Raw genomic sequence first — 24,587 nt, 5'->3', positions numbered from 1 at the left:
AGTTAAGTATGTATATGTTATATATGAATACAAGAATCTATACAACTTTCAAGAATGAAAAGCATATATAGGCAAAGTTCCCATCAAATATTTTCCTCGTAAAGGCTGCTTTATATAAGGAACACAGAATTTCAGGAGTATGGAATTTTCCTCAAGAGTTCTCTTAGAGTTGTCTGAGGGAATGAGGCTAAATTGGTACCCAGGTATCACCAAAGCCAAGTCCAAGACTCTAACCACTATGCAAGTCTATTTAAAAATGTAGCAGTACCCCACAGTTAATATACTGATAATATTGGTCCATTACACTCCTAGGAAAGGCTTTGAGTTGTCACTTCAATAATAACAATAGCTTATGTGAATATGTAATTTTTTTATTTATTAAGCACTTTGAAATACATGATACCATTCCATTTTTTCAAAAACACTGTAAGTCAAGACAGATAACATAATCACCACTTTACCAAATTCTGAGTCTCCAGAAGAATTAATTTCCCAGGGTCATAAATCTGTTAAATGGTAGAACAAAGACTTAAGCCCATATCTTCTGGATCCTAGACTAGTGATCTTCTGATTATATCATAGGGAAGTTGTGTTTGTGCTTATACATCCACAATCTCACTCAATCTGCCTTCTGACCTTAAACATGTATTTATGTAAAAGCTGGTAGACTCTGGACAATGATGTCTCCTGAATCTTTCCTTCCTGTTTTTATCCACTAACCTTGGCCCTCTTAGTATTTTGTTCTAACCCTCAAATGGGCACATATGCCCAGAGAACATTCAAAACATCAAGAGTTGAGAAATATGGTACCTATGAAGGACAGTAACTCCAGAGAACACCAAGATATGTTTTCATTGTAGGTAGGACACATCAGCAAACATGGCAGAACCATGGAGATTTGTCAGATACCAAGAGCAGACTAACTTGGCATTCAAGAATTGGTTATGGAAGCAGCCCCAGAGAAGTAGGGAAACCAGGCTGAACGAAACAACAAATTACATATATCATGAAAATACAGAGATATATACTTCTAATACATCAAATTGTTATGCCTATTCTTAATCTCCTTCCCCTTGCTGTCCCCAATTATAACATCTGTTGAAACAGTTTATGGGATCATGTTTCATTCCCACTGTTTATCATTAGGAGAGCCTTAGCTGTGGAGCACTCAGGAGAACCCAGTCCAGTTATTTCAATTAAAGCCTTTTCAGTGACTGTGGCTGTAACTATAGTTGTTACAGAATGCTGTGGTCTTTGTGGGTGCCTCCAAAGAATCCCCATAGCATAGACCTTTATGAGTTGAACCTGATGCTAAGAGTGGGTAGAGAGTAGTTTCTGTTTCAGGCTTCATGGTTGTGGTCAGAGTCATACTAAATTGGAGCTATTAGATTCCATTATCATTCAAATATATGCTTATATACCTCCTCTTCCTTAAATTGTATAGCTAAATAAAATCAGATTAAAATGACTATCATGGAGAAAGAAAATCACAAAAGAAAAACATTTAGAATGTAATTAGAAAGGTAGAGATGAAGCAGATTATGAACTGATTACATATGTATAACTTGGACCTTTTTAATCATTCAGAAATGGGGATCCAAAGAGAGAGGGAAGGAGTACGATGACAGAGACAACAAAGAAAAGAAGAAGAAAGAAGAAGAAGAAGAAGAAGAAGAAGAAGAAGAAGAAGAAGAAGAAGAAGAAGAAGAAGAAGAAGAAGAAGAAGAAGAAGAAGAAGAAGAAGAAGAAGAAGAAGAAAAAGAAGGAGAAAAAGAAGAAAAAGAACAAGAACAAGAACAAGAACAAGAACAAGAACAAGAAGAAACACCCTGTCCAATTGAGGGAACAACATGAATATAATTTGTTACATTTAGACAGAGTAAAAGCCAGTCAAATCATCTGAAAGAAGGCATCATTAATGGAGAGGGGTCAGAAAAAAAAAAAAAAACTTTTACTCCATCCACTCATCTTGAGCTACATTCCTTAAGTATTATCTTACTGCCTCACATTCCTATTTTGGTAGAACATGCAAATAGCAAAGCCCAGGAAAGTTTTTTCTCCTTGTATCCATTCCCATTTTCTTAACTATCAGAATGATTTTAATAGCAGTCAAATAGGAAATGGATTTATGTAAGAGTGAAAGAGTAATTTTCAAATATCAGTCTACATTTGGGGAAGTCTCAGCTAAATCTATTGTCCCTACCTGCCACCAAGCTTAAACTACTATACTGCCCACTGCAACCAAATTACCAAATTTCCTTCTCTAACTTTCAAAAGCAAGAAAAGAACTTACAAGACTTTACAATCTCTTTATTTTATACACACAAAGTAAAGTCATAGTTAAATGAAATAGGCAAAATGTCCAAGGTCAAACAAGTCTTAAGTGGCAGAGATCTAGTCTTTAAACCAAGTCTTCCAACTTCAAACCCATTATTTTTTGACTGCTAGAATTCCTCATAACGTTTAATATTATAAAACATTTCTCTGGGGGTCGTAGAAAGAAGAGAATGCGGTAGACAAAGGGTTAATCCAAGCTTTGCAGGTGAGAATGTGGTTTCTCCAGATCCTGAACCTGATGAGGCCTTTGCTTCCTATGTGAAGGCTCAGGGAGGCTCAAATTCTCAGGCACCTCCAGGCTCTTATTCAATGGAGCACCTGGGGGAGTCAAGGAAATCCAAAATCTGACATAGCTCTTCAGAGAGCTGGGATCCCTGTTCTCATTTACTTCAGGAAGGAGGCCTGCTGCCAACAATAGGTCTTGCAACCTGCAGATCTTGATTGCATTTATATATCTATTTTTTCTCCCCAAACAGGTTTTCCTCTTGAGCCTTGAGTAGACAGTAATTAATTAGAGTCAGATTCCCTCCTGGATTCAGATAAATGAGAAAACAGCAGTGCTAGGCTAACCTTGCCTGGAATGGATTTTGGTGAAAGAAGCCAGTAGACTCTGGTTATGGGCTCCTAAAGCAACAGGAATGAGAAGCAGTGCCAGGGGTAACTCTGGAATTAGAAACATCTAGACATCTACAGAAAAATAGCTGAACTCTCTTGAGCAACAGATCTGAAATAGACATTCCCAGGTCTTCTGGCTCTCTCACTGTTACTTAAGAAGTCTGGATGGATCAGGAAGGCAGATCCCATCAGAGAAATCTTCCAGTGGCTAGAAAGGGATCAGCTAGAGAAAAACATAAAATGCAATATCCCTTTGTGCCACATAGAGGAATTAAGCCCTCTCTAAATCTTCAATATGAAGACTTGAAGTAAACGCTACAATAATATGAAGTTCATCTTATTCCCTGGACCTTTAAATAATTATGAACAAGTAGCTTAGGACACGAGAAATTTAAGTTTATCAGCATACCTTCACATATCAACAAAACATTAAATTGTTAGACTTAAGACCTCTGGGGAGTTGGTATGCTAAGAGAGACTAGATCATTTGAACAATGATATTCTAAGAACAATATTTAAGGAAGTATGGATAAGCCATTGTAACTAGAAGCAACATTGAACCCAGTTCAACATCCAAACTCAAATCTACTCTTTTCTTAAGTTCAAAGAAATCTCACCATTATTCTCTTTTATCTAGTAACATTTTTTTCTTGTACAGAAATGGTAGCTATTAATGACACTCATATGAATGAGGACTGATAAAGTATTCAACTTTATCTCTTCTTGTTCCTCAAGTTCCAGTTATGTTATTCTTTTCATAATCCCCTGAATGCTTATTCCTAACAGTCAGCTTGTACTCTAGCTGATAAGTTGTCTTCTACAATTAAGTGGATCCTATTAATAATACTATGAGTCCAAAAACAAATTTGTGTTTTATTCACTTCCTACTGCCTTCTCTGACTACTACCATCCACAATGAACTCCTATATAATAAATTGCCTTTCCATTTATTTGGGTTTCTAGCATTATTTAACATATACTCCATCCCCTGTATCTTTTGTAGCACACAAAATATACAGTGGCTTAGGTAATATACACTGAATTTGATTTTTCATCAGTTTTTAATGTGAACCTAGAGGATTCCAAGAAGGGAGTAACTCAGGTAAATTTCAAGTATTTCTCCTTCAATCTGCTTCTCTAATATAAACTCACATTCCATGACAGATCCTCCACCTCAAATCATTAGCAAAGAAGTTGTTTGGAGGCCAAAGCAAATCAAGGGAATACTGCATCCCCTCTCCTCTCACCCAAACATTGCTACCCAACACATCTCTGTTCTCCAGCCATCTAAAGGTTGCATTTCTGCATTATCCAGCATGGGAAAGTGAAAATGAGAAAGAATCTCTCTCTAATTGAAATCACAGCAGTGGCTTAACAGTCTTTGAAGTGTGAGTGAATGGGGAGGGGGGCAGGAGGTTTGTAAACCCAGCAAAGAAAGGAAGGGTGGCTTTTTTTGGGGGGGTTGCTGATTTTCCTGACAACACTCAAACCAACTAGAAATCAAACAGCATACAGTTGTTGATATCAAACATAGTTCCTTGTACCACTACATCAAAAAACCTTAATTAACAAATAATTTATTCAGAAAAGGAAGAAAATTCCCTTGCACTAAATAATTTTATTATAAGTCATGGACTTATTTTTTCCCTCTTCTGAAAGCATGACAGGAGTGGAAATTGAGCCTTTGGAGAAAAGATAAGTAGAAAATGGATCAAAGTATCTTAGAAGAGATTGTTGGCTCTGAAAGTCAAAAGGGCCCAAATGATGACTCTTTGTGGGAAATAACATCTGATAAATCCAACTACCTTCAGAACTATTTTTAATATAGCTGCTTGTAAAATGCAGTAATATAAGGTTTCTCCTAGTTCCATTATTCAACACTGTGAAGGACAACAAGAAGTTTAAGTCCTGTGTCCTATTGCTTTCAAGAATCTTACATTCTCCAAAAAACACAATAAAATAATGAGATCAAGGGAATGGACCTAGAGTCCAGTCACCCTAGGTAAATTACAACCTCAACTGAAACTCAGTTTTCTTATGGGTACGATTGAAATAATAAATCTTCCAGTCCCTATATCAAAGAGTAGGAGGAAGATCTTTATTTCTTAAAGCAACATGAATATTTCTTATTTGAGGGGGAAAAGATTAGACTAAGACAAATGAAGTAATGATGAGATCATAGATTAAAATTAGAAAATTAGAATTAAATTGATTAGAATTAGAAATTAAATTAGAAAATTATAATTAGAAACATTTTTTAAAACCTCTTATTCTAAAGATAGGGAAACTGAAGATTATAGAGAACAAGGACCTTGTCCAAGGTAGCATAATTGTTTAGTGGCAAGGCTAGAATTTGAACTCTAAATATGGTACTCTATGTGCCTCACTACATTGCCTGAGAACAAACTATATATTACATATGGAAGTCTACAATGTATGGCCAAGTGAGGTAAACTTTAAGTTTTATGGAAGTTCAAAGGCACAAGTGATTAGGTATAGACTGGGGCAGAGGAGGTACAGGAGGAGGAAAAGATAATCATGAAAGAGGGACTGGATTCTGTACTAGTGATAAATTCCAATGTTTCCAGAAGATCCTAAAAAGACTCAAAATTTATTCTCATATGACACATAACTTAAGGCAAAATTTGCCCTTTTTCCTTACTCTCACATCTCACTCTATCTCCAGCAGCCTAATAGCATTCATTAAAGAACAGTTAGGTTATCACTGTTTAAAAGTGATTGTTGTAAATATAATGTTCTCAGGAGCTACACAGACTACACTGCTTTTCTTTGGGCTTCTTCTCCTATCCACATACACTAGTCATCCTACATGCCCTAATTCAAATCCCCTGTCCTCCATCCAAAGCCATCCACAACTACTTTAGGCTAAACTGATCTATCCCTAATCCTAGCCTCCATAGTACTTATATCAGAACCACACAATATAGTCTTTGCTTATACTGTCTTCATTCATTCAGTGAAAAAGCATTGCTTAAAAATTTCCAGTGTTTCAGGTTGTATTTGTTCATGCTTTTAAAAAAAAATTCTCACTCTCCCAACAAATTTATAAGCTGCCTGGAGAGAGAACCTACATGGCATACCCCAAGTTACAGTATAGGATTTAGCAGGGAGAATGTACTCAATGGCTATTGGTATTCATTGATTGGCTAAGGAATAACACTTGGGAATCTCTTCAGATTATCTTTTTCATTGACCATAGATACCTAGCACCTGCCATTTCTGCCTGTGCTAATCTGATTCCTTTATTATATTGTGATAGTCCCTTAGAGTTACAAACTTGGAAGGCAGAATAGAACTTAGAGGTCATCTAATTCAACTCTTATTCTGGGTAGAAATTCTTCTACAGTATCTCCTTGCAGGTACCCATCCAGTTACTGCTCAAACACTTTTGTGAAATATGAGTTCACTATTTACCCAAAGAGGTATTTACGAGGTAAATTCACATGTCAAAATAATTACATTTATATAGTGTTTTAAGGTTTACAGAGTGCTTTACATATATTATCTCATTTGATCCTCATAAACCTGTAAGGGAGGTGCTATTAGTCCCATTTTACCAATGGAGAAACTGTTTCTCAGAAATGTTTAATGATCTGTCTGGGTTTAACCAGCTGCTAGGTGAGGTAGGATTCAAAATCAAGTTTTTCTGACTTCAGTGCATCACTCTATCTGTTGGAGATAGAGCTTCCTTACTCCAGTCTTATTACATCTTAGTATCTGACTCTCACTATGGATGGAATGATGATGATGATGATGATGATGATGATGATGATGATGATGATGATGATGATGATAGCAGCTTTAAGGTTTACAAAGAATGTATGTGTGTGTATGTGTAATCTCATTTGAAACACAACAAGGAGCTATGAGATAGATATTATTATTATTCCCATTTTACAGATAAGAAAGCAAAAACTGAAAGAGATTAAGTGACTTGCCTAGGGTCACAAAGCTAGCAATGGTATAGGGCAGCATTTGAAATGATAGCTCTTATCAATGATGAATACTATTAAAGCATTATGTAGTAGAAAGAAAACTGAATCTGAGGTGAGAGGAACTGTGTCCAGATCTTTATTTGCCACTTTTGTGACTGAGGAGGAAATCACCTCTTGGGCAATCAATTTCCTCATCTATGATATTAAGGAATTGAACTAGATAATTTCTAAGATTTCTTTCCTCTATTAAAGCCTATGAATACTATGATATCTGGGACCTAGTCTCAACTTAATGAGCAAGTCCCTGGGTGAACCTGGGCAAATCATTTAATCTCTCTAGGTCTTATTTACTTCATTTATTAATTGAATGAGTTGGACTAAGTGATCCCTGACATTCTGTGAAAACAATTCCTAAATTCCTTTTCAACTAATTCCATTGGGAACTTAACTCTTGAAGTGGTCTCCACGTGATCCTGGAGACAGCCAACAAGACTCAACAGAGGGAGCCAGAATAACTTCTAAGAAAGTGAGAAGAGAGAAGAAACATAGGATCAAGTACTCATTGAAAGTTTAGAGAATTTATCTTCTAAATCCTTCATTCTTCTTTCTCCCAGTCTCCCACAAGTTCCAAGGTCACCATGTCTCCATCCTTCTGCCCTTTTCTCTATGAATATCCACCAAGGCATTCACTGATCAATTTAAGAGTATCTGTGAAATTCCATCCTTCAAAACCCTGGTATTCTATATAATGTGAGTAACAATTTAGTTAAAAAACTTAGTGTCAGTGATATTTTTCTTTCTGAAATGCTAAATATGAATATGTATGAATCAAAATACTTATTAATTAGAATATGAACTTTTCAGTTTGAAAACTGTCTTAATTTCCTCAATTTGTACAATACAATTTCCCTGATCTTCATTTCTCCTCGTGGTATTTCATTCTCCCAGACCAATCCCTCCCCTTCTCTAATAGTATTTATAGGTCACATTAAAACATATGAAACACAAAAATGCACCATAAACAAATTTGTTTGGGAAATACTGGCTTATGATATTGTTCCTCCCTGGAGATTCTTTAATAGGAATGAATCTCTAATAATAGAATATCAGTATAATGATGGGCAGCTTGGGAGATATTACTGGGAAAGGGCCAAGCCCAATACCTCTCAAATTATACCATGTAGGCAGCTGCCCACTCTTCCTCCCCATAAACCCAGGGAAGAAATTGGGGGTGGGGAGGGGAGAAAGAGAAGCTATAGGACTTTCCCATTCCAATAAAAATCGACAATTTGCTGTAATTTGACTGTGATTTAACAATGCTTTTAAAAGAGGGAGTAAATGCCTCATAAAGTCTAGCAACCTATTCACTCCTGTGCGCTTCATCAAGTCCTCAAAGCTGTTGCCCTCCAGAAGGGTCCACTTATTCCAATCCTCTCAGGATAAATGCCAGAGATGAGCCTTGCTAAGGCTTAGAAGAGTTTTCTTGTGCTCCCCTTCAGCTTAAAAAACAAAACAAAACAAAATAAAAAAACAACAAAAACCTCTGCTGTTTCTCTTCTTCTTCTTCTTCTTCTTCTTCTTCTTCTTCTTCTTCTTCTTCTTCTTCTTCTTCTTCTTCTTCTTCTTCTTCTTCTTCTTCTTCTTCTTCTTCTTCTTCTTCATCTTCCTTCTCTCTCTCTCTCTCTCTCTCTCTCTCTCTCTCTCTCTCTCTCTTCTCTCTCTCTCTCTCTCTCTCTCTCTCTCTCTCTCTCTCTCTCTCTCTCTCTCTCTCTCTCTCTCTCTCTCTCTCTCTCTCTCCTCCCTCCCTACCTCCCTCCCTCCCTCTCTTACTCCCTGTTCCCCTTCCCATTCTCTCTCTCTTTTTTCATGTCCTTTCTTTCCTTTTCTCTTTCCTGAACAATAAAAGTTGAATGGCAATGCAAATCTAGCTCTCTGCTTAAAACCAGAGCCAGCAAGGCAGCGTGTCACACATATTTATGAGCTTTAAATGGCTTTTATCAAAGTGAGGTCGCACTAAATCACCTCTGAGCTGTCATAAATACAAATGACTCGACATAGGCTGCAACAAGCCTTCGGGGAAAATTATATGATCTGCTGTTGCAGTTATGGTATATCACACAGGGAGCTCATATATTTCTACTGGCAAGGTAATCCGATCCTTCAAAGGACACTAATGGGTGAAAAGCGGAAGAGAGAGATAGTGAATCAAGCCATGTGCATGCATCTGTGTCCATGCATCTATGTGCTGGCTCATGTGAACATAGGACCCTGGTTCAGATGACTAACAAACCATGGAGTCTTCTCTGATAGCTAAACAGTGAGAAATCATTCTGGTCACAGAAAGGAAAAAATATAAAGACAAGTTCTTGAAATCCATCTAAATTTTTTTTTCTTTTTAATATTCATTCAAAGAAGGCAGTGTGGTACCATGGACAGAGTTAAATCCTAGGTCCAGACAATGGTGAAGCTAGCTCTAGCTTTGCCACTAACTAGTTGAACCTTAGACATGTTTTTTTTTTTTTACCTTCCTGAGCCTCAGTTTCCTCATCAATAAAAAGTGGGATGGGAAAATGGAGTAAAAATTGTGATCTTTAGAAGGTATAGGAGCCATGAAGATGTGAACTGGGCCATTTCTCATCTTGAAAAATCCTCCATTCTCCTCAGGGATGTCTGGACATCTTCCAAGGAAGTTAAAGATAATTCTTTCACTGGCAGCTGGTGAAAATCTGGTTTATGACAAAAAATTCCCCTCCAGGAAGAAAGAAAAAGGTAAAGGAATGACAAGACTGTGGCAAGAGGTAAGATATTAAGAATCCTTAATAAAATAGAGCTGGATCAGGCTTCTCAATGTTATTTCTTTCCCTTATATTGCTGAACTGCTAATGTGGCATGTTGAAAATAGATCTAGACATGGGATGAGAAAGATCTAGGTTCTTGTCCCAAGTTTACTAGTTACTAGTTGTGAGGTTTAGGTCCAATTCTGAAACTTCACTGAACCTCAGCTTCCTCTCTCTGCAAAATGGGCATAATAATGGTTAAAGTGTCTATACAAGTCAAATGAGATCACTTATATGAAGTGGATTGTAAAACTTAAAGTACAATATAAATATAAAATAATAATGGCTATCTCTTCAGTGGAATATGCCTAGAGCTGAGCTGCTTCCACCACCACATGTACCCTGGGTACACTAATATGTGTGACCAGAAGAGTTCCAGCTCCAGGCATGCTGTCCAATGGGGATGAACATTGCTACAAACATGAATTAAGTTAATAAGTAGTGTAGTCTTGAATTAAAACATTCCACCAACAATTCTACCCCTTATAAATCATCTACAAACTATCAACAAATGGTGATTGCTAAACAATATTGTGGAAAATTCAAATAAAGGCCAACATTTTCCCCAGAAGGACAGAGCCAAAATCTACAGCTGAATCCTGTTACCTGGGCATCATGCTGTTTATCCAGTAATTTCTATTCAAGTTCTCTATGATAAAATCTCAGTTCCTTTCTTTGACTTGTTATACGCTTCACAGGTTAACTCTAACCATGTATCTCCACCTTCATTAGATATTACTGTCCTCCCTGCACCTTTTGGTCTAGCCAAACTGGATTTCTTCTGACTTCTCAAACAAAGCACTCTATTTTTCATCTCTATGCCTTTGCATTGGCCATCTTCTGAGCACAGAACATACTCCTTCCTCACTCCTTTATCATTACATCCCTAACTTCTTGAAAGACACAACTCAACCACTTCCTTCTATCTAAAGTCTTTCCTGATCCACCCAACTACTATTGTTCTCATTCCTTACCTTGTATTAACTATCTTGCATTTTATATGTATTCAGCATATCATTATCTTATATATTCTCATACACAGTCTTGCCACCTCCTCTAATTGAGCATTAGTCCCTTGACTTGTTTTTGTCTTTGTTTGACTAGCCCCCTTTTCAGCACTCAAGGCATACTTAATGAATATTTGTTGATTAATTGAAGAACTAAGTTGACTATGAAATGAAGAGAAACCTCGAAAGACTGCCTTTGTAGGATCGTGATAATGCCAGGAGGTTTCCCCCTTCCAAACTTATGCCTCATGAAGATTATAGGCTTAGAACATTACCTGTTCCCTTTATCATGGCTGATTATGGAAAGAATTACCTCTTAGTTGATGAATTCTAGGGAAATATATAAGGGTGTATTATAGCCAGTTCAAATCAGCTCAGGAAAGCCAACTGTTAAATTTTCCATGGGATAATTCAAAAGTCAAAAACTGGCAAACAATACAAACTAGGGCTTGAATCATCGTCTTGATTGTCTAGACTGTCTAAGTGATGGAGAGAATGTTAATAATTAAGAAAAAAAGTTTAAAGTATGTTGGTTAAAAGTATGTATTATTTTCCTCTGGAAAGCTGGTTGTTAAACATCTTCCCACACACCACTGGAAACTGGATACAGTTATCACTATATGGTGAACCTTGTTTTTTCTCATTTCTTTGCCACTTTTCTATTCTTTTCTAAGGCATGAGGGCTATTTATAGTCCAGTAAAAACATTTGTGCTATGTATCCTTATTTTAAAAGCTTCCTTGACCATATCTTATATAATACTTACGGTAACACCACTTTCTTGTGAAATCACATGAGCTACCTTACGTCAGCTCTTGTTTAATTTTCTACTACTTATTTAACCATGGTGGAAAGCATTTCTTCGAAGATCAAGGAAAAGACAAACAAACAAAACTAACAGAGCTATAATCAATACCACCCTGCTGTGAGATTGTAAAGAGATGATACTAGGGGCAGGAAAGATGAGTAGACTGGGCTGTTTATAGTATGAGAAAGTTCTTTCTAAAGCTCTTACCACTATAAGAGTAGATGGAGAAGTGAAGAATTACAGTGACAAAGGAATATTTAAAGATGCCAAATATTAAGCAGATTCCTGGTTTACACTAGGTAAGTGATTTAGACTAAGAGATGTGAAAGGAGTGATTATTATGATCAATGCTTTATTTGGCATGAGAAGATTGACAGAGTGCTGAGTCTGGGGAATATGAGGATAGGGCCACTGAATTACTTTGAGTCTCATTCTTCTGTACTAATATTATCTTTGTGTGGGATATTTGTCTTAGTGGGTACTCATGGCTTCATTGTTTTAGTATCCTGACAATGTATATGCCCCTAGAGGCAAGCAATATTGATATAGATTTTCATTTGATACTATTCATAGGCTTCATATTACCTTGGCTAGCTTCTCTTTCTCAGTTCCTAAATATTCCCTGGGGAAGAAAGGAAGGAAAAACACAGACATTTATTAAGCACCTACTTTATACCAGCCACTGTGCGCTAAGTCCTTTACAAATACTGTCTAATTTGATCTCAACAACAACTGAGAGATAGGTGCTATTATTAGCCCTATTTTACAGTTGAGGAAATGAAGCAGAGATAGGCTAAATAACTTGCCCTTGGATGTACAACTAGGAAGTGTTTGAGGCCATATTTGAACTCAGGTCTTCCTAGCTCCAGTCCCAGCATTCTTTCCATTCTGCTACCTAACTCACACTGAGCAACTTAATGCCCCCAGTCAGAAGGCAGAAAGGAATGATGAGGTCCAGAAGTAGATTACAAACCTGGCAAGGAGAGATAAGAGGAAATAGTGATAATGGACTTTAGTTATCCAGATATAGCCCAGAGCTGCTATTACCAGTCTCTGTCCCTATCTCTGTCCCTCTGCTAAAAATAAAATATCTATTAAATTTCTGATTTTGCCTTGATGATAATTATATTCTTTAAAACAGAGGAAATGAATAGGGGGTATAGCTATGCTGAATTCTATTTGCCCAATAAAGAGAAACTTGGTTCGAAAGTAGAAATGATAGAAACTCTAGGAGGAAGTGACTAACCTAACCTCCAAGTATCTTAATTGATAGAGGAAAACCTAGTACAATCTTTTATAAAGTCTAGATTTGGAAGAATCATTTTAAAAAGAGCCTTCAAAAGGATGAAATTCTGAGGAGATGAATACTAATGATTTCAGTGAAGTTACCAGTTTTAAAGCAAAGAAAAAGATTTATGTGGGAGCAAGGAATGGGGTAGGGAGTGACAAGAGCATTGGAACTTGTGATGGAAAAGGCTGACAGTGTAGTACATTTTTAGCAAAGACATCATAGAAATATAAACAGAATGTTTGAGGATTTGGAATGGAGAAACATTCAAAAAATCTTTCTTAATAGATAAATATTTCACATACAAAAAAAGGAAAATGAATCAACATACCCTTGAGAATGTGAATATATCACAACAAATTATATGAATATTTGGTGGAGGGCAAAGGGACAGTGTGTACAGGGTGACCAAAACTTTTAGTTCAGTTGTAAGCTTGTATTTAAAGCTTAAAAACAGATTAAGTTTTTTTGGAATACCTTGTATGTATATATACATATATATACATATACACAGATATAAGCATACATATATTTTAATATATACATATATGTGTAAATAGTTAATGAGAAAGTACCACTAACTTAATAAATATACCGCTAAATAGAAATCAGTTATATATACTTTTAACAACCAAAAAAATAAGGAAAAAATTTTTGCATACAAAACATATAAAACATGGATGCATAGTTTATAAAAATAAAGGGGTAGAACAAAATCTATTTATTTTTTCTAAAACCAGATTGTAAAACTGTCATAAAAGCAAATAAAAATTGGCCTGTCAAGAGAGGCAAATAGGGAAAATACACTATTAATAAGCACTATGCAGATAATGGAAAAATAAGAGTATTAAATATACAAACAACAAAAGACATATCACCTGATTTTTTAAAAGAAAAACTTAGTAAATTACAAATGGGCAATGATAGAAACAACATCATAGGAAACTTTAATAGTACTCTCTTAGTAATGGATTAATTCAACAGAAAGATAAATACAAATGAAAATATAGAGCCAAGCAAGTTTTTTGTAAAAACTAAAGCTGAAATGGTGGGTTCTAAATGAAACAATTGAAGAATATTCTAATTTATTATCATGGCAGAGTACCTTTATATGAACCGATCATGTGCTAAAGAATAGAGGAAAACCAATTATAATAAAGATCCTTTAGAGCTGCTGCTTGATAACTTTAGTAAGAAATGGAGGAAATTTAAGCAAATGATTACAGATGTAAATTGAGCATAAGGTCATCCCAAATTATGATTCAGTAAAAACATAATGTCTAGAAATAATAAATAATCATTTTAAAGATATGAATAACAATGAAACAATATGCCAAAAACTTTTGTGACACCACAGCATTCCTCAGGAGAAAATATATCACTCTGAAAATGTTTATCAGCAATGGTGAGAATCTATACTATAAAAGCCCAAAGTAAAGGAGGGGGTGGAGTATGGGGGAGGGAGAACTTAGTCCAGTTTCAGAAAAAGAAATCAAAGCACACCATATACCACATGCTGAATAAAAAAATCCTTGGCTTATTAAAATTTATTAATGAAATATATAACACATATTAAAGAAGTAATTAATAAGTATGTCATAAAAATAATACTCAAAAATAAAGACAGAAAACATTCCACCAAACAGCTTTTATGAGATTAATAGGGTCCTGATCATCCCCATAAGGTGAGATGAATCAGAGAAAGACAATCTACTACAATCTACTCTCAGTAATAAACAATGATACAAAAACTCTAAAAAGGATAAATATGAAAGAATCCTGATTCAATATAATAAAAATGTTTATTTAAAGCTCTAAGTGCTAGCACATTGGTAACACTCTATTACAATTGGAGATACTAGAAACTTTATTGCAAATAGTGATAAAGCAAGGATGTCTCCCCTCTCCACTATTATTATTATAGCTAAAAATACCAGGTATAGCAATAAAGGAACAAAACTGGGATTATAACCATTGACAAAGAACAAACCAAACTATCAAAATACATAGGAAACATGATGGTATATTAGAAAATCCCAAAGAATTAGTGAAGAAATTAACCAAGATGATCAATCAGCTCAAAAAGATAACAATATAAAAAACAAATCCATAAAAAAGTAATGTAACATTAACAAAAACCAGGAGCAATTGTTTTCAAAATAACTACAAAAATTGTATAATTTATCTGGGGAGAACTTATCAAGACAAACACAATGTTCATCAGTCAGTCCTCAAACATTTATTAAGTTCTTAATATATTCCAGACACTGGACTAAACACTGTGGCTACAAGGTATGGTGAAAGCACAACCCCTGTCAACAAAGAGCTCACCTAATTAGGGATACAACTCACACAGGCAAGATATATACAGAGAAAATGGAAAGTAATCTTGGAATATAAGAACCTCAATGGAAGGATAAGGGTTTAGGGTGGAAGGAGAGAAATAAGAAAATGGAGAAAACAAAAGGTAGAGGCAATGAGAGAGAGCATTCTATACATAAGGGTCAACCATTGAAAAGGCATTTACATAGAAGATGAAAAAAATAAGAGGAAAGACAATATCAGTGGATCAAAGTACACAGAAGGGAGAAAAGTAAAAGATTAGAAAAGCTAAAAGGAACCAGTTTGTGAAGGTGCCAAAGGATTTGATACTGGAGGTACCAGAGACTCACTGAAATTTACTAAGGAGGTCAAGAGTATATGGTCAGACATATCCTTTTAGATAATCATTTTGGCAGAAGAATGGAGGATGAACTGAAGTAGAAAGTTGAGACAGGAATAATAACCAGCAAGCATATTTTAATAGTCGAAGAGTGAGGTTATTAGGGCCTAAAAGAGGGTGGCAGCTGTGTGACTAAAGAGAAAGAGATGGTTATGAGAGATGTTGCAAAGGCAGAAGTGACAAAACTTGGCAACAGTCTAGATATAAGGATGAGTATGAGTAAGTTTCTAAGGATTACCCCAGTGTTATGGAGATTGGACATGTGTGAGGATGGTGGTGCCCTTGACAAAAATAAAGAAGTTTAGGAGAAGGGAAGGTTGGCAAAAAGATAATGATTTCTGTTTTAGACATTTTGTATTTGAAATGTTTACAGAACATACAGTATGAAATATCCAACAGACAGTTGGTGATGTGAGAATGAAGGTCAGGAGAGAGGTTAGAGCTCAATAAATAGATCTGAGAATCATCTGAATACTAGGTGATAATTGAGCCCATGATAGAAGATGAGATTGCCAAGTGAGATAGTATAGAGGAAGAAGAAAAGACTCCAGGACAAACACCTGGAGGGCAAATATGGTGTGGATATGACCTGGATAAAGATCAAGCAAAGGAGAAGAGGCTATCATCAGAGTAGATAGGGAGTGTAGCATCATACATCTCTCTCTCTCTCTCTCTCTCTCTCTCTCTCTCTCTCTCTCTCTCTCTCACACACACACACACACACACACACACACACACACACACACACACACACACCCCAGAAACAAGAGTGTATCTAGCAAAGGTTGATCTAGAACAGTAGTGTCAGACTCAAGTAGGAATTGGGGCCACTAAACCACACATAAAGATGCTGATGGGCTGCATATTAATTTAGAAAACCACATGGGTAATATTTACAATTCGTTGTATTTTTATGTATATTAAATATTTACCAGTTGTATTTTAATCTGGTTCTAGCTGCACTGGGAATATTGTGGGTCAAATATGGCAGACAGATAAATGTTTGATGCCTATGTTCTAGAATGTCAGAGTTAAGAAGGATAAGAATGATGAAGCCTGAGAAATGATCGTTAAATTTGATGATTAAGAGATTATTAGTGACTTTGAAGAGAACTAAATAAGTTCAGACTTTAGAGAATCTGGAAGAGAGGAGGAGAAGACATGGAAGGTCCTATTGTAGATGGCTTTCACAAAGAGGTTAGCAATGAAATAGAGGAAAGATAGGGGATAGATAACAGCTAGCAGTATTGGTGGTTTCAAGTTTTTTAAAGGTGAGGGAGACATATAGATAGCAGGGAAGCAGGCAATAGATAGAGACTGAAAATTAAATATATTATAGAAATAAAGACAAGTATTCAATTGGGGAGACATTCATTCTGTATAGTTGGGTCATTCCAATGCAATAAAATAACATTAATTCAGGAAGCTAGGTGGATTTAGGAGTTAGGTAGACCTGAGTTGAAATCTTGCATTAAATCCATGTTGGTGAACCTATGGCACACATGTTGCTCCCTTCCCCCTTTCCACTTATGCCTGAGGACATTTCTCATCTCACCTGTCCCTCTGCCCAGCAACCCAATGGGAACTCTTCCTCCCTCCCCTGTGGGGGCAGTTTGAGGACTTGGTCTCTAAAACGTTACCATCACTGCCTAAAATACTTACTACCCACTTAGGTAAGTCATATACATCTCTCTAATCCTGTTTCTTCATTTGTTTACTGGCATTTAATAATAGCAGTTACCTCATAAAATTATTGTGAGGATCAAAGGATATAAAATGTGTAGTGTTTTGCAAACTTTAAAGATGCTATATAGATGTTAGCTGTTGCCGCCGCCACCACCACCACCACCACTACTACTACTACTACTACTATTCTATTCCCCCTACTACTTTTACTCCCTTACCCAGATTTAGTATTATCAAATTTTTGAGGGCATACTTTTCCATACTAGAAAAAAAAAAACATTCAAATTCTGAGTAATGACTTTTTTCCTTTTTTGAATAACTTTATAAGGAAATAAATGTAGCAGTACCTGGGTCCATCATTAATAATTACATGCTGGCACTTTTCCCTATTTCCCTACTTCCCATTTAACCTACTTGGGAATGCATTTGTGATAAAAAACATTTTTAGTTTTTCATTCACTAGCCCAGTCTGGATAAGATCCTTCTAAAAGAGAATCTCAAGTTACCCTAGAATATTCTCACTCAGCCCCCTAATCTTTTTTCTCTGTAATACTTAATTATTTGAAATGAAGTAAGTGTATGTGTGCACATGCACATGTATGTTTAAGATATTAAGAAAATCATTCATTGCTGAGAAGCCACATCAGGGTCTCATCCTTCAAACTGCCAGATGAGTGCATATCAGTATGAGGGAGATTCCAATTATTAGTTTTAAAAAGCTTATGTCATCCTCTTAAAAATAGAATCAGCTCATCTTCATCACATCTATCCCTGTTTCCCCAGGATGCTGAAACAATTTTCCGTAAAAGGATTGGCATTAAGCCCTTTTCTCCCTATCAGAGAGACAACAGTAACACTTAGAGCTTGAGTAATTAATGGGTCCCACATTCCTATTTGCATTTGGCAAAGGCACTTTTACAAGGTACTCCCTAGGCCCTGCAGGAAAGTAAAGCACAACTTCCCTTCTCTGGAGGGTGAGAATAAAAGGTATTGCTAAGAAGTTTGCTGTCAGAAATCATGCAAATGGTACAACTGTTGTAGCAATTTAGTTCATGATAAAACCCATGTCCCTATCTTGAAGCCCTGAGTATAAATGAAGACCTAAAGTTACTGTCATTCCTCATAGAGTATTTGAAGTCTTTTATCAATCCTCTATCTGTTGTTTAGGTCTCTATGCAGTTTTGGGGGCTTTTTCTTGATGATTTCATCAACTCCCATAGGTTTAGTTATCATATCTATTCAGATGACTCCCAGATCTATCCATTTCTAGCATGTTACTCCTGAAATTCAGTCTTGCAACTCCAACTGCATATTAGAGAATGCAAACTGAATGGACCAAAGGTATCTCAAACTCAACATGTCCATAGTAGAATCTATTATATATATATATATATATATATATATATATATATATATATATATATATATCCCCTGTTCTCAAACATGGCCATATTTCTAGCTAGCCACATTTATAACCTTGGTGATGTCCTCTACTTCTCACTTTCCATCACTCTACATATCTCATCAATTACCAAATCTTGTTTTTACTTCCATATATCCTTTATATCCTCTCTTCTTTACTCAAATGACCACTACTCTTCCTCAGGTCCTGATCACTTCCCCTCTGGAATATTACAATAAACCTCCTAATAGGCCTCTCAGGCTGAATTCTTTCTCCCTCTCAATCCATGTCCCACATAGCTGTCAAAGTTATTTGCATAAACAGGTGTGACCATATCAATCCCCTACTCAATAAACTCAAATCTCTAGGAATAAATATAAACTCCTTTACTTGTTATTTAAGTTCCTTCTTACACTGGCCTCATCCAGCCTTTCCAGCTTTATTATATATTACTTCCTTTTGTCTTTGTACTCCCTAAACCCAGTATGGTGTCAGGCACACAGCAATCATTTAATAAATGCTTGTTGATTGGCTATCAAAAAAACTACCTCAGAATGCTCTATCAATTATATGTATGATCAGAAAAGAAGTTAGAATGGTTGCTAGAGAGAATGAGGGACAATTTATGAATTTATTGAGTGCTATACTGGGAACTTTGAGATATTAGAAGTGTCAGGGCAATGTCCTCAGTGCCTTATGTAGAATTTGTTACAAAGGACTTAAAGAATGACCTAGTTAAGAAAAATGTTGTAGCATTAGAAAGTTGTGGAGGGCTATTACCATAAAACCAGAGAGTCAGAGTGGCAAAAGAATTCAGAAATCATCTTATAAAAATTTGTCCAAATTCTTTCTTTTACAACAGAGGAAATGAGATTTAGAGGTGTTAAATTACTCAAGCTAAGTAAGCTTTATGCAGTGCTATTAAGTCATAGAACTATGATACAAACCCAGGTCCTTCTGACTTAAGTTTCTCACTTTAGTTTCTGATAATTACAAGTAACATTAAAAAATATAAATCTTGGTAACAATTTCTAGATTGCTTCCCTTCAGTATGGGGGAAGGAAGGAAATGTATTGGGTACTGTATAAGTAAAATGAGAACTGTATCCGTATCCTATTTTATACCATTTTATTATAATTTTCAAGCTAGTTCAATGCAACAATTATTAATTAGACACATACTTTGTACATAGTACTTGCCTATGCACTGAGAGAGATACAGAAGGAGCATGTAATATGCCTAAGACTTACAAACAGAAAGCCATCAAGACTATGAATGATAAAGTGCACTAACTAAATTGAATATGACTAATGGCCAAAATGTATATTTATTTGTGTAAGCTTATTAAGAGAGTTTCAAATCAAAGTGCTACATGAGATCAGAAGGGGAATGTCATTGATGATCAAGGAGATCAGAGATGGGCTCATTGAGTATATTTCAGTTGAGTATGGGAAGAGATTTCTGAGATGAAATCTGGAGGGGGAAAGTATTAGAAACAGTGCCATCAGTCATAGAGGCTAAATCAAGGCAAGTTGGAGATCAAAGAGTTTAGCATTTTGCCTAAAGGGCACAGCTCTAAGAAGGAACTAATAGAGAGCCTGGCAAAGTAGTAATGTTGATTGTAGAGGGCCTTGAATTTTCTTAGTAGGAACAGGAGATCATTTTTTTTCCCTAACCAAAAGAGTTCTATACAAATCCTAAACCTCCCAGTTTATCTTTGCCACGCTAGAATCAGCAACTCTCCTTTCCCCTCAAGAGACTCATTGGAAAGATCCATGAGTTTTCTCTTTCAAGGAAGATTTTTTTTTTCTTGAGCCCAGACAAAAGTGTGGCTTAGTTAAAACACCTGTCCAGGTCACTTTTCTCACTTCTGGAATGACCCTGTTAGTTCATACCATTGGCCTCCTGACATTCACTTAAACTCACTGTTCAATTGCATCAGTCTCTAAGTTACATGAGGCACTCGACCCTTCTCTCTTCCCTTCCCCCAAATACAGACATATGCAAGGGAACAATGGACTGGTGGCAAGCTAACCCAGCAGTGTGGGGTCAGGAGCAAGGCCTAGCACTCTGAGAAACAACACCTGGCTTCCTGCCAGCAGTCTGTCTGCTGTGATTAAAAACCAAATATGAAATGCTTCAGAAGAGGGAGAAATGGGAGAGCTGGGGGTCTGGCTTGCATAATATCATGCATTTTGTGTAACCAGCCTAAAGAGAGTATGGGGAGCCAGCCAGATGTTTTTCATTTCAATGGCTGCTGTGGACCAGCAAATCAGAAGCCAAGCACAACTAGGGTTCTTGCAGAAGCAGTGTAACAAGAACTCGGGTCAGGGTGTCATCCACCCTTTCCTGGCTGACTCTTGAAGAATGCCAGGGTGCCCAGTTAGGCATAAGGATGTCGATCAAGTCATCAAGTGCCCTTGAGGACCAATTGGCAAGAGGAAGAAAAATATCTCTATCTCGATTAAACATCAATTTTGATGGAATTCTTCCCTATCAAAAACAAAAACCACTGAACAAGTCACATGCCACATTACTGCGAAGTCAATGAGACTATTTGGGGTTCATCACTGCCAGAACATTAGCAATTCATTTCAACTGGAGAATGGAATAGGGAACAGAGGAAAAGGTAATGAGTATGAGGAGAAATAGGAAAAGAATAAAAAGATAGCAAGACTTACTTTTTCTTCCTTCAAACTGAGTCGATTTTGCAAAGGATCTAGATGAAACTTGGATTGCAAGAAGGAAGTTTTTCCATTTTTCTCAAGGTTCCAATACTCTGGGGAGGGGAAGAGTTAACACTATCCCTGGGAATATGACCCTAGGCTTTGAGTCTGCCCTCTTTCCCTAACCTCTACAGTCAAGGGAGAAAAAGAAGTAGGTTTCCCAATTTATACTTAAGAACACCTGTGGCCCACATGTAACACATAAAAACAAACTTCCATGTATATGGTATTTTGCATGCATTATATAATCTAAACACCACAGAAACTTTATAAGGCAATTGCTATATCTATCATTATCATTCCTTTTTTGAATGAGGAAATCAGAGAACTAGAAGCCTGTGAGTTAAGTACCTTGGTCATGGTCATAAAGCTAGCAAGTATATGAGGTAAAATTTAATTCTGTCTCCCTGAATTCAAGTCCAGGAGTCATCCCAGTATTCCATGTTGTCAGCCCTAGTCCAGTCCCAGTTCCTCCTCTACTTGTACCCCCTGCTGCTGCAGGCTGCTCTTTAGAGATTTTCTACCTTTCTGTCTGTCCCTGGTGTTCCTGTAACCTGAGAGCATTTGGATAACAGTTACTAGAAGGAAATAACACACCACGATGTTTTCCTGTGCATGTAAATCATCTTGCTCAGTTGTTAGGGCAGATTCAGGTTGGCTTGTTATTTGTGTGTTCATTAATTTTATTTGTAAAATTATTTCTTCTGCTTCCCCCCATCATTCACATAAACACCAAGGGGATGCTTCCAAGTGTCTCTTTACTCTCACAGGGCCCCAAATGCAGACTGTCCACATTGAGAAGGGTCCCTGAGGGGATGGGAAAGACCCAGATGCTCAAGCTCTTGTTCTTTAAGGATGACTTCATTTACATTGGGAGAGCCATAAAGCTTGACCAAGATGACTGGCATGAGCTTGAATAAAGAAAATAGAATGGGCAATTGAAAAGAAGAGGATACCAAGGCTAGATATTTCAATGCAATAGAGAATATTAAATCAACTATACATCATTATAGATTTCTGTGTAAAGCAATGTTATCAATGACCATACTGAATGTCAGATAACTGGAAAGCACTGTGCTGGATGCCATGGTGTGAATAAGACCAACTTCCTGTCCATGAGGAGCATATGATCTAGTTGGAAAACTATATTAAATGTATCAAACATTAACTTTTTCAAAAAAGTAAACATAAGGGCCAAAAGAGTGGTAAGGACAAGAAAAATATATATTTAAAAAGGTATAATTACTTTGGAAGATACTCAAGTCTGACTACATATGAGTACCGAAGAAAAACCACTATTATTTTTTGTTGCCCAACTTTTCCAAATATGAACAAATTCACAATTTATTGAAAAGATATGTTCTCCTATGCCAATATAACAAAAGTCTAAATATTTCCATTTATAGTTCCCCTAAAACTGTTTTAAGTGTGCTGTGCACCTAAAACTAGACTTTCACCTGAAAGGATTCAAAAGAATGAATGAATGAGCACTTATAGATCACTTATAGTATACCTTTGCCTACCTCTCCTCCAAGGAACTTGTGTTCTTGTTAGAGACACAAAAATAAGGTGCATGAAAAACTAAGTAAAAAATGAGAACTTTATAAAACAGACAATAATTTAGTGCTGCAAATGCATTAAAGTCTTTAAAGAAAAAAAAATAGACAGTCAATATAGACTGTATATAGACAGTCAATCCAAAGAGTGTAAAATAAAGATAGCTAACAGCATAGGAATGCTACCATAGCAGAGGTGAGATCTGAGGTAACTCTGAAAACTCTTTAAATTGTTTTCATCAACAACATATGTTTATTATGTAGAAGAGAGATGTTAGAAGACCCTCAGAAATTCATTTGTTATGCGTAACATGATCTAGAGTAAAAAAGCAAAGAAAAGTACCTTTCTCTATCCATATAATGGGTATACTATAACAAACACAAATATCTATCTATCATATCATATCATATCAGCCCAGGATAAGGAACTGCTTAGAGTCTAGAAGCCTTAAAAGTCCTTCATTGAATTCATGAAATGTATAATGAAGCCAACATGTTAAAAAAAAAAGAGGAAGAAACAAGGAGGAAAAAAAGAAAAGATTTAACTGTGTTGCAATGCCCCACCAAATAAACACTGGGGAAATTCACTGGGCAGGTAACTGAATTTCAGGGTTTTTTTTACAACAAAACACATTTCCTACTCTTTTCTCCACCCTCACCAGTCTTTGTGGAATGATGCCTCCCTCCCTTTTCCCCCCTCACTCCCTCCCCCCAAGGAAACAGTGACACCAAGGAAACAAATCACACTGGAAGAAACACAATGTACTGTTCTGCGAATCCAGACTTTGGATTGAATTCAAGTTCTCAATGTATAGGGTTTCTTCTCCCCCCCCCCCTCCTTCTAAGTCCTAATCTTACACTGTAACCTTCATTCTTCCTGCTTGGTATTTTCTAAAACTGTGTGTGGTTTCCCTATATTCAGAGGGGGGGGGGGGGTAGAGGAAAGGCAGTGGTTGCAGAGTAGGATAGAATTCTACTTTAGGGAAGAAAGAAAAGAAGAGGGAACATCACTAAGCATGCCCCTCACCCCACTGAAGTGAAAGTGCCTGCCACCCCACCCCCACCCATTTGCAGCATTTTAGGGGCTTTCATTTGAGGATTTTATCACTGGCATCAGAACTGTGGATGGGAACCACACATTCTCAGAGTGTGAATTCAGCAATGAGGCAAGAGCACAGCCTTTCCAGTCCTATTTTAAACAGCTCTCCACAGATGCTTTCCTATCTTGACAAGAGAATCTAGCTTATATCAGGTATGAATATCAAGCAATGTGCCCAGTTCTTCAACAAATACAAAACAGAACCTATAGATTAACATAAGTACTATTGTCTTCAAATAAATCACCTTAAGAGGGGTCATAAAATATTATTTCCTCAATCCTACAACTGCTCAAATTGTAGAATCATAGATTTGGATCTGGAAAGGGCTTCAGAGGGCACTAGTACAAGGCTCTTGTTTTTAAAGGAGAGATAACAAAGGTATAGTAATATGACTTTCCCAAGATCACATAAGTAGTAAATGATAAAGCTGGGATTTGAACCCAAGTTACTTGGGTCCAAATTCAATGTTCTTTTCAGTGTACTATTTCTTATTTGGAATATTACTGAAAATTTGTTTCTTTGACTGTGGCATATTATTTTAAATGTCT

At 36.4% G+C, this 24,587-nt stretch overlaps 1 protein-coding gene across 2 annotated transcripts in view; it reads right to left on the bottom strand.

Moving 5' to 3' along the window:
• The window catches only part of SETBP1 (SET binding protein 1), a 474,204-nt gene that overhangs the window by 274,254 nt on the left and 175,363 nt on the right, over positions 1–24,587 (bottom strand). The gene's annotated exons all lie outside the window — the stretch shown is intronic.

This window comes from Monodelphis domestica, chromosome 3 (assembly GCF_027887165.1).
Source record: "Monodelphis domestica isolate mMonDom1 chromosome 3, mMonDom1.pri, whole genome shotgun sequence".
Taxonomy (NCBI): Eukaryota; Metazoa; Chordata; class Mammalia; order Didelphimorphia; family Didelphidae; genus Monodelphis; species Monodelphis domestica.
Note: the sequence above shows the minus strand (reverse complement) of the source record. Positions and strands in the feature narration are given on the sequence as shown.